Genomic DNA, 11,522 nt, shown 5'->3' with positions numbered 1-11,522 from the left:
ACCACAACTCTTTGGGCCCGGCCATCCAGCCAGTTTTTCACTCAGCAAAGCTTGTGCCCATCCAAGCCACAACCAGCCAGTTTCACCAGGAAAATGCTGTGGGAAACGGTGTCAAAGGCCTTACTATGGTCAGGGCAAAAAACATCCACAGCCTTCCCGTCATCCAATAAGCAGGTCGCCCTGTCATAGAAGGAGATCAGGTTTGTCAAGCAGGACCTGCCTTTCATAACCCCATGCTGACTGGGCCTGATCATCTGGTTGTCCCACATGTGTTGTATGATGGTACTCAGGATGAGCTGCTCCAGCAGCTTCCTGGGCACTGACGTCAAGCTGACAGGCCTGTAATTTCCCAGATCATCCTTCCCACCCTTCTTATAGATGGGCACCACACTGGCCAATTTCCAATCTGTTGGGACCTTCCCGGTCAGCCAGGACTGCTGGTAAATGATGGAAAGCAGCTTGGCGAGCACCCCAGCCACCTCCTTCAGCACCCTCGGGTGTATCCCATCCGGTCCCATAGACTTGTGTACGTCTATGTGATGCAGTAGGTAGGTCACTGACTATTCCTCCTGGGTTGTGGGGGGGTCGTTCTCCCAGTCTCTCTCTTCTGGCTGAGGAGGCTGGATTCCCTCAATACAACTAGTCTTGCTATTAAAGACTGAGGCAAAGAAGACATTAAGCACCTCAGTCTTCTCCTCATCACTTGTTACCATGTTTCCTCCTGCATCTAGCAGGGGATGGAGACTCTCTCTGGTCTTTCTTTTGCTGCTCACATACTTATAGAAACATTTCTTGTTGTCCTTGGTTGCTGAAGCCAGATTAATTTCTAGCTGGGCTTTAGACCTCCTGATTTCCACCCTGCATAGCCTCACAGCATCTTTGTAATCACTGTGAGTGGCTAGACCCTTCTTCCAAAAGCTGTAAACTCTCCTTTTCTCCCTGAGTTGCAGTCAAAGCTCCCTGTTCAGCCAGGGTGGTCTTCTCTGTCGCTGGCTTCTCTTACAGCACCTGAGGACCGCCTGCTCCTGAGCCATTAAGACTTCCTTAAAGAGTGCCCAGCCTTCCTGGACCCCTATACCCTTCAGGACTGTCTCCCAAGGGATCCTGTCAAGCAGGTGCCCAAACAAGACAAAGTCAGCCCTTTGGAAGTCCAGGATGTCAGTTCTGCTTCCCCCTCTCCTGGCCTCCCTAAGAATAGAGAACTCTATTATTTCATGATCGCTGTGCCCTTGTCGTCCTCCGACCACCACATCATCCACCAGTCCTTCTCTGTTCACAAAGAGGAGGTCCAGCAGGGCACCTTCTCTGGTTGGTTCACTCACCAGCTGCGTCAGCAAAGGGCATGACTTTCCCTTGCTACCTCAGTAGGTTTTTTTAAGACAGACAACAGTCATTTTTAATAGAGGAAACCAGGATATTTCATATGAATTAAATGATGATAAATATTGGGAAAAAAATAGGTTTTTTACAGAACAGAAATATACTTGCTAATACAGATTTAATAAATAAAAGATTTCTTTAATGAGAAGTATAGATAAAAACTTTGCTCAAATTTAGATGAAGTAGGTTTAAAGAGACAATTACATAACACTTGGTGAAATAAAAGTCTAGTTTGGGGATTCGTAACTTCTTCAAATTTTGGTGAAACATTTCATTTTTACAATGGAAACTGTCAGAAGCTTTATCATTACAATTACTCCATTTTGCATTTTTGGCTATAAGGTTTTCCATGTCATATTTACAGAAATAAGTATTTCTGTAAAACTTCAATCAGCTTGATACAGAGAAAACATTGTAGCATATGTTAAAGACAACTTTTTTTTTTCTTTTAACTTTTTAATATCACAAGAAATTAGAAGGATAAATATATTTGCTATTTTGGGCAAAGTCATAGCTTACAAAAAACACAGTTTACAGCAATTTGGAGGGGAAAGAGAAGAGGTTCAGATACTGAACTTCAGCAACTTCTGCTCACTGTGAGTTCTGGGCTGAGCAGGACCTTTAAAAGAAAGAAAATCCATTCTCAGTTAGATAAAGGATTCATCAATCCCAGTAATCTGTTTCCAACAGTGATTATAAATTAATATTCAGGAGAGAACTGGAACAAGTCAGGGACTTTTTCTACCAGTTGTGAAGCAAAATTATATGTACCTGAGCTAAGAGCCAGGAAAGCTTCCTTTTTGCCAGTCTGGTGGGCCAGGACACTATGGAAACAATGATGTTATGGTATAAGATTCAGTATTAGTATATTTTCACTGATATATGTGTCCTTTTAGTTCATTATCCTGAAGACAATTATGAAAGACAATGCATTCTCAACTGAGGATGAAGTGGAATTATACAGGTTATGAAAGGAGTTCAGGAGAGAAACAAATCTTTTTCTGAATGTTACTTTTACAGAAAATTAATTTCTTTACAACATAAGGCTTCCCTGAAAGGAATTATGCTTGTTTAACACAGAAGTCAAATAGGACAGAGTTGATAACCATACTATCTATACTGGCATAAATGTGCACACTTCCTTATCTTGATCTTCAGTTAAGATTTGGCATAAAAAAGAATGGACATAAAAGGATGTTTCTCATTATTAAATAAAGTAATTCTTAATTAAGGATTAAAGTACAAGACAAACTTGGTTTTAAAAAAAAAAAAAGCAAGACATGGAGAAGTTCAAGGCATTTCTTAATATGAAGATATGATCTCTTTTATTACGTTTGACTGAAGATCATATGCAGCATGTACATCAAGCTGCAAACAATGTAGAAAAGAGTAAAGTTTTGAAATACAAGGTTTTTTTCTTCTCTGCATTGAACTAACTTTAGGACAAAAGAGTACAAATATTCTTAACTTTAAGAAACCATGAGTTATTACTAGAAGAGACCATATGCATTAGCTTTCTGCCCTAACTTTTCTTTCTCAATTTATGTGTGTGGTCAATAATTTCAAAGTGAACTTCAAACAGGAAATGTTTGTAAGTGACCAGTAGTGTTTCTATAAAGGATATAAGATAGAAGAATTTTTAAAAACTTAAAAAGTTATGACTTAAAATAAGAGCTATTGTCTCCCTAAACCTTACAGCTTTGAACAGTGACACAACTGACAAATATAAGACCAAATTATTTGGCTTCTCTCTTGACAGATACAATGTATTGTTTCACCCCTTGAAAGTTTGCATTTTTGATTTACAGGATTTCTAATTTCTGGGGCTTTTTAAAATGAATTTAGGTTCAAAGTGAACTCTATTATTTTTTTCATATAATGTGCTGTAGTATGAAGTTTTTCATTTCAATATTCTCAAAACACTTCATAATATAATTTATTCCTAGAACTCACGAAGTAAATAATTTAACTTTCAAGAAAGTAAAAGCAAGAAAAAGTTTCAGGGTAGTTATCACCTTAAAAGGAGCACATGTGTCAGAACACACTTTATAATAATACACGTTGGAAGAAAAAATCTTTGAAACAAAACACTGCTCTGTACCAGCTTTATATATACATGTATATATTAATTATTGTGTGTGAAAAACAGAACTTGAAGAGACACTTGCAAGCTACTAACAAAGCTAACTGTTGAGATCACCAGAGATTTCTTTGTGTGAACTGAAAAGGGACACCACAGCACCTACTCTTCCCTGATGTGACAATGGACATGTCTGTGGAAATTCAGGCAATCTGAAAAAACGACTATCAATACCAAAGAACACTCTACAGTCTAAAATTCTCATCTCTTCTAAGAAGTATCATTTTAAATCGACCCTGACTTTCACCTAACTAAGAGTGTGACTCGGACAGTAAAAGGATGTTTAGAGGATGATTCACAAGTATAGAGACACTGTGAATTTTGCTCATTTCCACTTTCACTTCAGGCTTGTGTATCTCTGATTATTCATGCTACCTGCAATAACTTTCTCCCACTGTCTAAACTTTTCCAAATAAAACTCAGGTTTTAGGTGACTGAGGAGTATGCCCATTATCTAATCCATAGAGATATCCCTAATCACTCTCATAATTTTGGCTCGGTCCCTAAAATAACTATATATTAACCTGGTATGTGTTATTCAAAATATTCTTCTATAAGGCACTCTTCACCATGGAACATATCACCAAAGGACCATATATGCCTGCCTTTTTATTTCCAAAACCACCTGAACATCTTCCTATCTCAAATAATGATTTTGGATGCTGAAACATATTTACAGTCAGGCCTTGTAATATTCTAAAGAACCTCACTAAATCCATAGTAGTACTACTTACAGGCCAGACCAAGATAAAAATGCAACATATCAAACTATTTCTATCAGCAGAATGGCTGCTGCTTCCAATTGATGAAAATGTGTTTTCTACCTCAAAGTGTCCTGTCTTCTCAGTATAAGACAGCCTGCGCATCATAGAACATTAATGTAACTTGACACATACAAAATATAAAAATATAAAAGGGCATAAAGTAATATTCAAAACAAAAATTGTGAATTCTGAAATGAAATATTCCACTATGACATTCCAGCACTCCAACACAGATCTTTCTACAAATTTTCCTAAAATGATGTGTTAACATGAGAATAGGACAGAGGAATAAAGAGATCATACTAATACTGTTAGATGTAGAAGCAGTTTTGAGACATCTTTTCTTACAAGTGTAGGGTTTTGCAACTGTTAATTTTCAATTCACTGTCATCTCACAATAGAGAAGAATTATTTTCTTTGTAAAGTAATATGCATGCTTTATAATTTGTGTGCAATTTATCAAGCATATGGTCAAGAAACATTGTTTTTGATTCCACTTGCAGAGACTTCAGGTAATAGACTTATGGCAATATAAGGTTGGAAAATACTCCAGAAGTTCAAGTAGTTCACTCCTTAGCCAAATGGCAGAATCAGATAATCATATGTCACCCCAGACAGATGTGTCTAGCGTGTTCCAAAAAGCCTCAAGTGATGCAGAATATAAAATTTTACAGCACTTTATATAGGAGAGGTACGTGGGAGGCAGCAGCATTCACCAAAAAAAGTCTTTTTTTATTCCTGTCCAAGCAAGAGGAATTTCCAAGCATGCAATATTTTGCTATTAAAAAAAAAAAAAAACAAACAAACAAAAAAACAGCCAACAAACAAAAATATGTGGTCCAGCTTTAAGTCTGTTGGATAAAAAATGGGTGATCTCACTCTTGGTTGTCTCCCTAATAGTCTGTCTACAGGTCAAGATGCTGGTTAGCATTGGTGACTGTGAAATTAAAACTCTGCAATGCAGAGGTTTAATTTTGAGGTAAGTCTTTGGAAACAAGACTGCCTACTGTAAACGTCCTGGGTATCATTAATTTTTTAGTAGTTGTGTTCTTAAGAAATTTTGTTCTTTCTTGTGGAAGGTACCTACCTACCTATTTTAGCCAAGAGATTCTCCAGAGTTCCTGCAAATTGGGGCTTGAATTGCTTAAAGCTTTAGGAGAGCGATTTCATGGATTTTTCCTTTCTGATTTCACTGTTGGTTTGTTGGATTTTTCTCCTTTCTCCTGTTGTGAAATACATCCACAAGCACAAATTACCTTTTCCTGTTATTACAAAAGAGAGATGAAAAAAGTAAAAAATATGATGTCAGAGGTAAAGAAAATCTCTTATTATTTTACCATTGTACTTTAAAGCAAACAAAAATACTTCTTTGCTGGTTATAGTTTTAGAAAGGTAAGTTGATAGTAACCAACAAGCAGTTAATCACCAAGTGAGTAATCACATTCAAATATAAACCTGTGGCTCATTCTTCTGGTCAGTGTATTTATTTTGTCTTTATATTTCTTGAAAGTATAAAAAAGAAATTACTGGTACAAAAGATATCAATTTCAAATCCACAGATGAAGAAAAAATCTTTTTATATTCTCAGATGACCCTGTTGGCCTGAACAGCAGGAATATATTGTTGGCTAGAGATGAGTTTTTTTGTTCAATAAACATTTTAGAGTAATTATTAGCAGCTTAATTACATCTTTTAAATTCTTTTTTTAGTTCCCCTCTGAACTGAAGCTTTTACTGGAGCCTGTAAAAGACAGTAGGGCAAAGGGTGAATTCTGAAATGGACTGTAACATTTTTTTTTTTCTTTTTCCCAATTAAGCATGACCAACTTTGGTGAACACAGCTTGAAGGAATGACAACTTGAGATCCCTTCCAACCTTAATTACTCTATGACTATGAAAAGAAATTCAGCAGCTAAACTCCTATGGATTTGAAAATTTTTGTTCATGACCAGACTACTATCAAGGAAAATGAAATGGAAGGAAATGTCATGCATTCTCATTCATGAATCACATATGTCAGGGATCTCAAAACATCTTTCAGTATGCTCCAATGTTACATTGGATTTTAATAGTAAACTACTAATAAAGAGAAGAAATGACTGGATCACTTCCAGGAGATTTTGCTGCCAACATGAGGAGAATAGGCAGGCATAGAAGTTGCTTAGAAAACATTTTAGAAAAAATATGGCTCATTCAAAGCTTAATAAGGTGAAGTTGTGGTATACAGGATATAATATATTTCCTGGCAAGAATATAAAATAAAATTCTGTTCATGTATTATACAGTAATAAGAGTCGTCAGGAAACTGCTTTTCCACCTGTCCCCTACTAAGCAGACCATATTGACAATATAGAAATGAAAGTCCAAGTATTATCACTAAAAACTCAGCAGACTTTGGATATGTTGACTCCTGAGTGCAATCACAATATGTATAGGATATTAGTTTGGATATCAGGGCAGGAACACTTAGAAGTTTAATTGCTTTTTGTGTTCTTCTGCTGGCAAGGCAGTCTTTTGACTTTTAAATGGGATTTCCTTTTATTTTTTTTAACTGGGATGATGTTTTGAACCAGTATTTGCTACTGATGAAAAGAGCCCTTGATTCATAGTCAGAGCACTATTAATTAGGTTTAAGTTAGGAAGTCATTACTTTTACAAATAGATAAAATACTTGTGGGATTTTGTTAGATGTTATCTTTTTAAAATCTCTCTTTCCAATTCTCACACTTTAGTAGAATTATCCTAAAAGTATTTTTGATTTTTCTTAAGTACTCATTTTTGATTTCTATGGTTTGTTAAGCACAGCAAGTGCTTTTATTTTATTCATATCTAATTTAACTCATGTTTCAATAACATTCATTCTGTGACATTTTGGTCAAAACATTGCTGCAGATTAATTGTTACTGATATGTAACAGTCATGCTTAAATTGCTACATCATACAAAAATGCATCATTAAAGCACAAAAGCTTCCTGCAAACAAACACAAGCATCTTCAGTTTTTTTGCCTTAAAAATGTGCCTAAGCAGAAAGTATGTTTAAAATGATGTTTTACACGTGCAGGCATACATTCGCATGCATATCTGTGTGTACATGAAAGAATGAATTCAGTGTTGGTGAAAAAATTTGAAATGACCAGTCAAGGAGTTACTCAATGGTTGTATGTTAATTGCTGACATTTACCTTACTCAGCCTCACATTATATCACATTAGCAGCAGTATCAACTTCTAATAAGGTCTTATCAAAATGCATCATTAATAAACTGGGAGAAGTTACAGTGCCCACATAAAACTAGACTTCTCCATTGAAAATCAGACTTTGTTCCCATGGTGAAGTGTGCTTCTTATCTCATGAAGGTACTAGAATTTAAAATAAATTCAATTTACAAGATTTTTGAATTTGAGTTTCTGTCCCATATTTCTGATCTTTAGACATTGTTTTTCAAGATAATTGGGACTACCAGTTCACAAAACTTTTAACATAAAATGTCATTTGTCAGTTTAGAATTGAAAGTGACTTTTAACCACCATGCTGAAGTATTTTACTGTGATCAAAATATATCTGTACTCTTCCATTTTGGAAATGATGTCTTAAATAGGGTCTGGTCCAAGGTTCCTTACATCCTGTTTTTTATTAAAACATAGGTTCATTCTGGATCAGGCCTTCCAAGATGGAGTGTGGTTGCAGAACCCCTGTGAGGGACGGCCTTAGTTTTAAGAAGAATAAGTTTGGTGCATCATGCTTAATTTTTGGTCATACAACAGAATGGGAGAATAAATGATCTATATTAAAATTGCCTAAAAATTCGACTGACTTGAAATTAATGTCTTCTTTATAATTATTAAAAGAAATTAGAATATCTAATTTCAGATTAATTAGAGTATTGTAAAATGTCAGCAAATGAAATAGTTGTTCCATCTAATGACTGTTCTGCATTGGCTGATCAGAGAATACGTTCTCTGTTAATAGCCACAGTAATCATGCTGCTATATACCTGGTACAGAGCCAAAAAAAAGGGTCTTGTTTCTAATGATGTTTGGATAAATGATCTTTGTGAACAGAGAAGGACTGGTGGATGATGTGGTGGTCGGAGGACGACAAGGGCACAGCGATCATGAAATAATAGAGTTCTCTATTCTTAGGGAGGCCAGGAGAGGGGGAAGCAGAACTGACATCCTGGACTTCCAAAGGGCTGACTTTGTCTTGTTTGGGCACCTGCTTGACAGGATCCCTTGGGAGACAGTCCTGAAGGGTATAGGGGTCCAGGAAGGCTGGGCACTCTTTAAGAAGGAAGTCTTAATGGCTCAGGAGCAGGCTGTCCCCCGGGGCTGTAAAAGAAGCCAGCGACAGAGAAGACCACCCTAGCTAAACAGGGAGCTTTGACTGCAACTCAGGGAGAAAAGGAGAGTTTACAGCTTTTGGAAGAAGGGTCTAGCCACTCACAGTGATTACAAAGATGCTGTGAGGCTATGCAGGGTGGAAATCAGGAGGTCTAAAGCCCAGCTAGAAATTAATCTGGCTTCAGCAACCAAGGACAACAAGAAATGTTTCTATAAGTATGTGAGCAGCAAAAGAAAGACCAGAGAGAGTCTCCATCCCCTGCTAGATGCAGGAGGAAACATGGTAACAAGTGATGAGGAGAAGACTGAGGTGCTTAATGTCTTCTTTGCCTCAGTCTTTAATAGCAAGACTAGTTGTATTGAGGGAATCCAGCCTCCTCAGCCAGAAGAGAGAGACTGGGAGAACGACCCCCCCACAACCCAGGAGGAATAGTCAGTGACCTACCTACTGCATCACATAGACGTACACAAGTCTATGGGACCGGATGGGATACACCCGAGGGTGCTGAAGGAGGTGGCTGGGGTGCTCGCCAAGCTGCTTTCCATCATTTACCAGCAGTCCTGGCTGACCGGGAAGGTCCCAACAGATTGGAAATTGGACAGTGTGGTGCCCATCTATAAGAAGGGTAGGAAGGATGATCTGGGAAATTACAGGCCTGTCAGCTTGACGTCACTGCCCAGGAAGCTGCTGGAGCAGCTCATCCTGAGTACCATCATACAACACATGTGGGACAACCAGATGATCAGGCCCAGTCAGCATGGGGTTATGAGAGGCATGTCCTGCTTGACAAACCTGATCTCCTTCTATGACAGGGCAACCTGCTTATTGGATGAGGGAAAGGCTCTGGATATTGTCTACCCTGACCATAGTAAGGCCTCTGACTCCATTTCCCACAACATTTTCCTGGTGAAACTGGCTGGTTGTGGCTTTGCTTGGTAAAAAAACTGGCTGGATGGCTGGGCCCAAAGAGTTGTGGTGAATGGAGTCAAATCCAGTTGGTGGCCGGTCACGAGTGGTGTCCCACAGGGCTCAGTTTTGGGGCCACTCCTGTTTAACATCTCTATTGATGATCTAGACGATGGGATCGAGTGCACCCTCAGTAAGTCTGAAGATGATACCAAGTTGGGTGGGAGTGTCAATTGGCTCAAGGGTAGGGAGGCTCTGCAGAGATATATGGACAGGCTGGAGCGATGGGCTAAGGCCAACTGTAGGAGTTTCAATAAGGTCAAATGCCGGGTGCTGCACTTTAGTCACAACAACTCCCAGTAACACTACAGGCTTGGGGAGGAGTGGCTGGAGAGCTGCCAGTCAGAGAGGGACCTGGGGGTGTTGATTGACAGCCGGCTGAACATGAGCCAGCAGTGTGCCCAGGTGGCCAAGAAGGCCAATGGCATCCTGGCTTGCATCAGAAATAGCGTGGCCAGCAGGGACAGGGAAGTGATCTTACCCCTGGACTCGGCACTGGTGAGGCCGCACCTTGATTCCTGTGTTCAGTTTTGGGTCCCTCACTACAAAAAGGACATTGAATTACTTGAGCGTGTCCTGAGAAGGGCAACGAAGCTGGTGAAGGGTCTGGAGCACATGTCGTACGAGGAGCGGCTGAGGGAACTGGGGTTGTTTAGTCTGGAGAAGAGGAGGCTGAGGGGACACCTCACTGCCCTTTACAACTACTTGAAAGGAGGTTGCAGAGAGCTGGGGATGAGTCTCTTTAACCAAGTAATAAGTGATAGCACAAGAGGGAATGGCCTCAAGTTGCACCAGGGAAGGTTTAGACTGGATATTAGGAAGTATTTCTTTACAGAATGGGTTGTTAGGCGTTGGAATGGGCTGCCCAGGGAGGTGGTGGAGTCCCCATCCCTGGAGGTGTTGAAGAGTTGAATTGATGTAGCGCTTAGGGATATAGTGTATTTGAGAATGGTCAATGTTAGGTTAATGTTTGGACTAGATGATCTTCAAGGTCTTTTCCAACCTAGGTGATTCTGTGATTCTCTGATAACTATCTATTCCTACAATATTATAGGTATTTTTTTTCTATCCCAGCAAAATTTCCATCAAGAGTCTGCAATAGAATGTGATAAAACACACAAGATGTTGTTTCTTTACTGAGGACTGTATAAGGTCTGCCTGAAACGGCAATTGAATTGAAATAAATTGAAATGACATTATATTTTCATGAAAAGGTGATGTTTTTACCAAAAACTGAAATATTTACTGAAATAGAGTTTGAAGTTTAAGTTCTACCAAAATCAAGGTGAGTAGACACATTCCTTGTACACTTTCACCTTTTCAGAAAAGCAAGTTTCTCAGTTCTCACATTGATTTTATTATCTGATACTTGTACAGTATTATTGTTGTGACAGCTGAGTGCCATATGAAACATTGAGCATTAAGTTTTATTTTCATTCAGTGCTGCAATATCACTCCTAAAAGACCTCTAAAGGAAAGAAACATTAAGTGATTTCACAAGCAGTTTCTAGTGTCTCACAAAATTAAAAAAGTAATTGATTATCATGGTAAATCTGCAGGAAAATCGTCCTACTAAATTGTGCCAGCTGGCTAAAACTGAAACATTATTTAGTCTTTCATTTCAAGATATAGTGATAAATAATGTTTTCTCCATAGAGAAAGGAAATAGCAAAGAGACATTGATTGCAGTTCAACTTTAGGAAATTACTTTGTAAAAATGCATGTTGTTGGATCCCACATGTACTAGGTCTTATTCTGATTTAGTAAAATGATCTTACTGGTGTTAACTTTGTCCCCAGAGTGCTGGCTGCAAACTGCAGAGCACTGTGTGTGCTACCAAAAGCCCCTATGCCATTTATTTTATTGCAGAATTTTCCAAAGGTGGAATTAGTTTTGCATTGGTGTTATGGGGAAGAATGCTGGAAAGCAATC

The 11,522-nt window shown here is 38.5% G+C and overlaps 1 long non-coding RNA gene across 1 annotated transcript; it reads right to left on the bottom strand.

The window, feature by feature from the left end:
- Positions 1 to 1,497: 1,497 nt before the first annotated feature.
- Positions 1,498 to 5,498, bottom strand: LOC141938354 (uncharacterized). The gene is made up of 2 exons (XR_012627226.1): positions 5,376 to 5,498; positions 1,498 to 1,999 (listed from the first exon to the last, which is right to left on the bottom strand). It is a non-coding gene; the product is annotated as an uncharacterized LOC141938354 (long non-coding RNA).
- Positions 5,499 to 11,522: the final 6,024 nt, after the last annotated feature.

The sequence above is a fragment of the Strix uralensis genome, chromosome Z, assembly GCF_047716275.1.
Source record: "Strix uralensis isolate ZFMK-TIS-50842 chromosome Z, bStrUra1, whole genome shotgun sequence".
NCBI classification, from domain to species: domain Eukaryota; kingdom Metazoa; phylum Chordata; class Aves; order Strigiformes; family Strigidae; genus Strix; species Strix uralensis.
The sequence above is the reverse complement of the archived record's forward strand: the minus strand, read 5'-3'. Positions and strand labels throughout refer to the sequence as shown.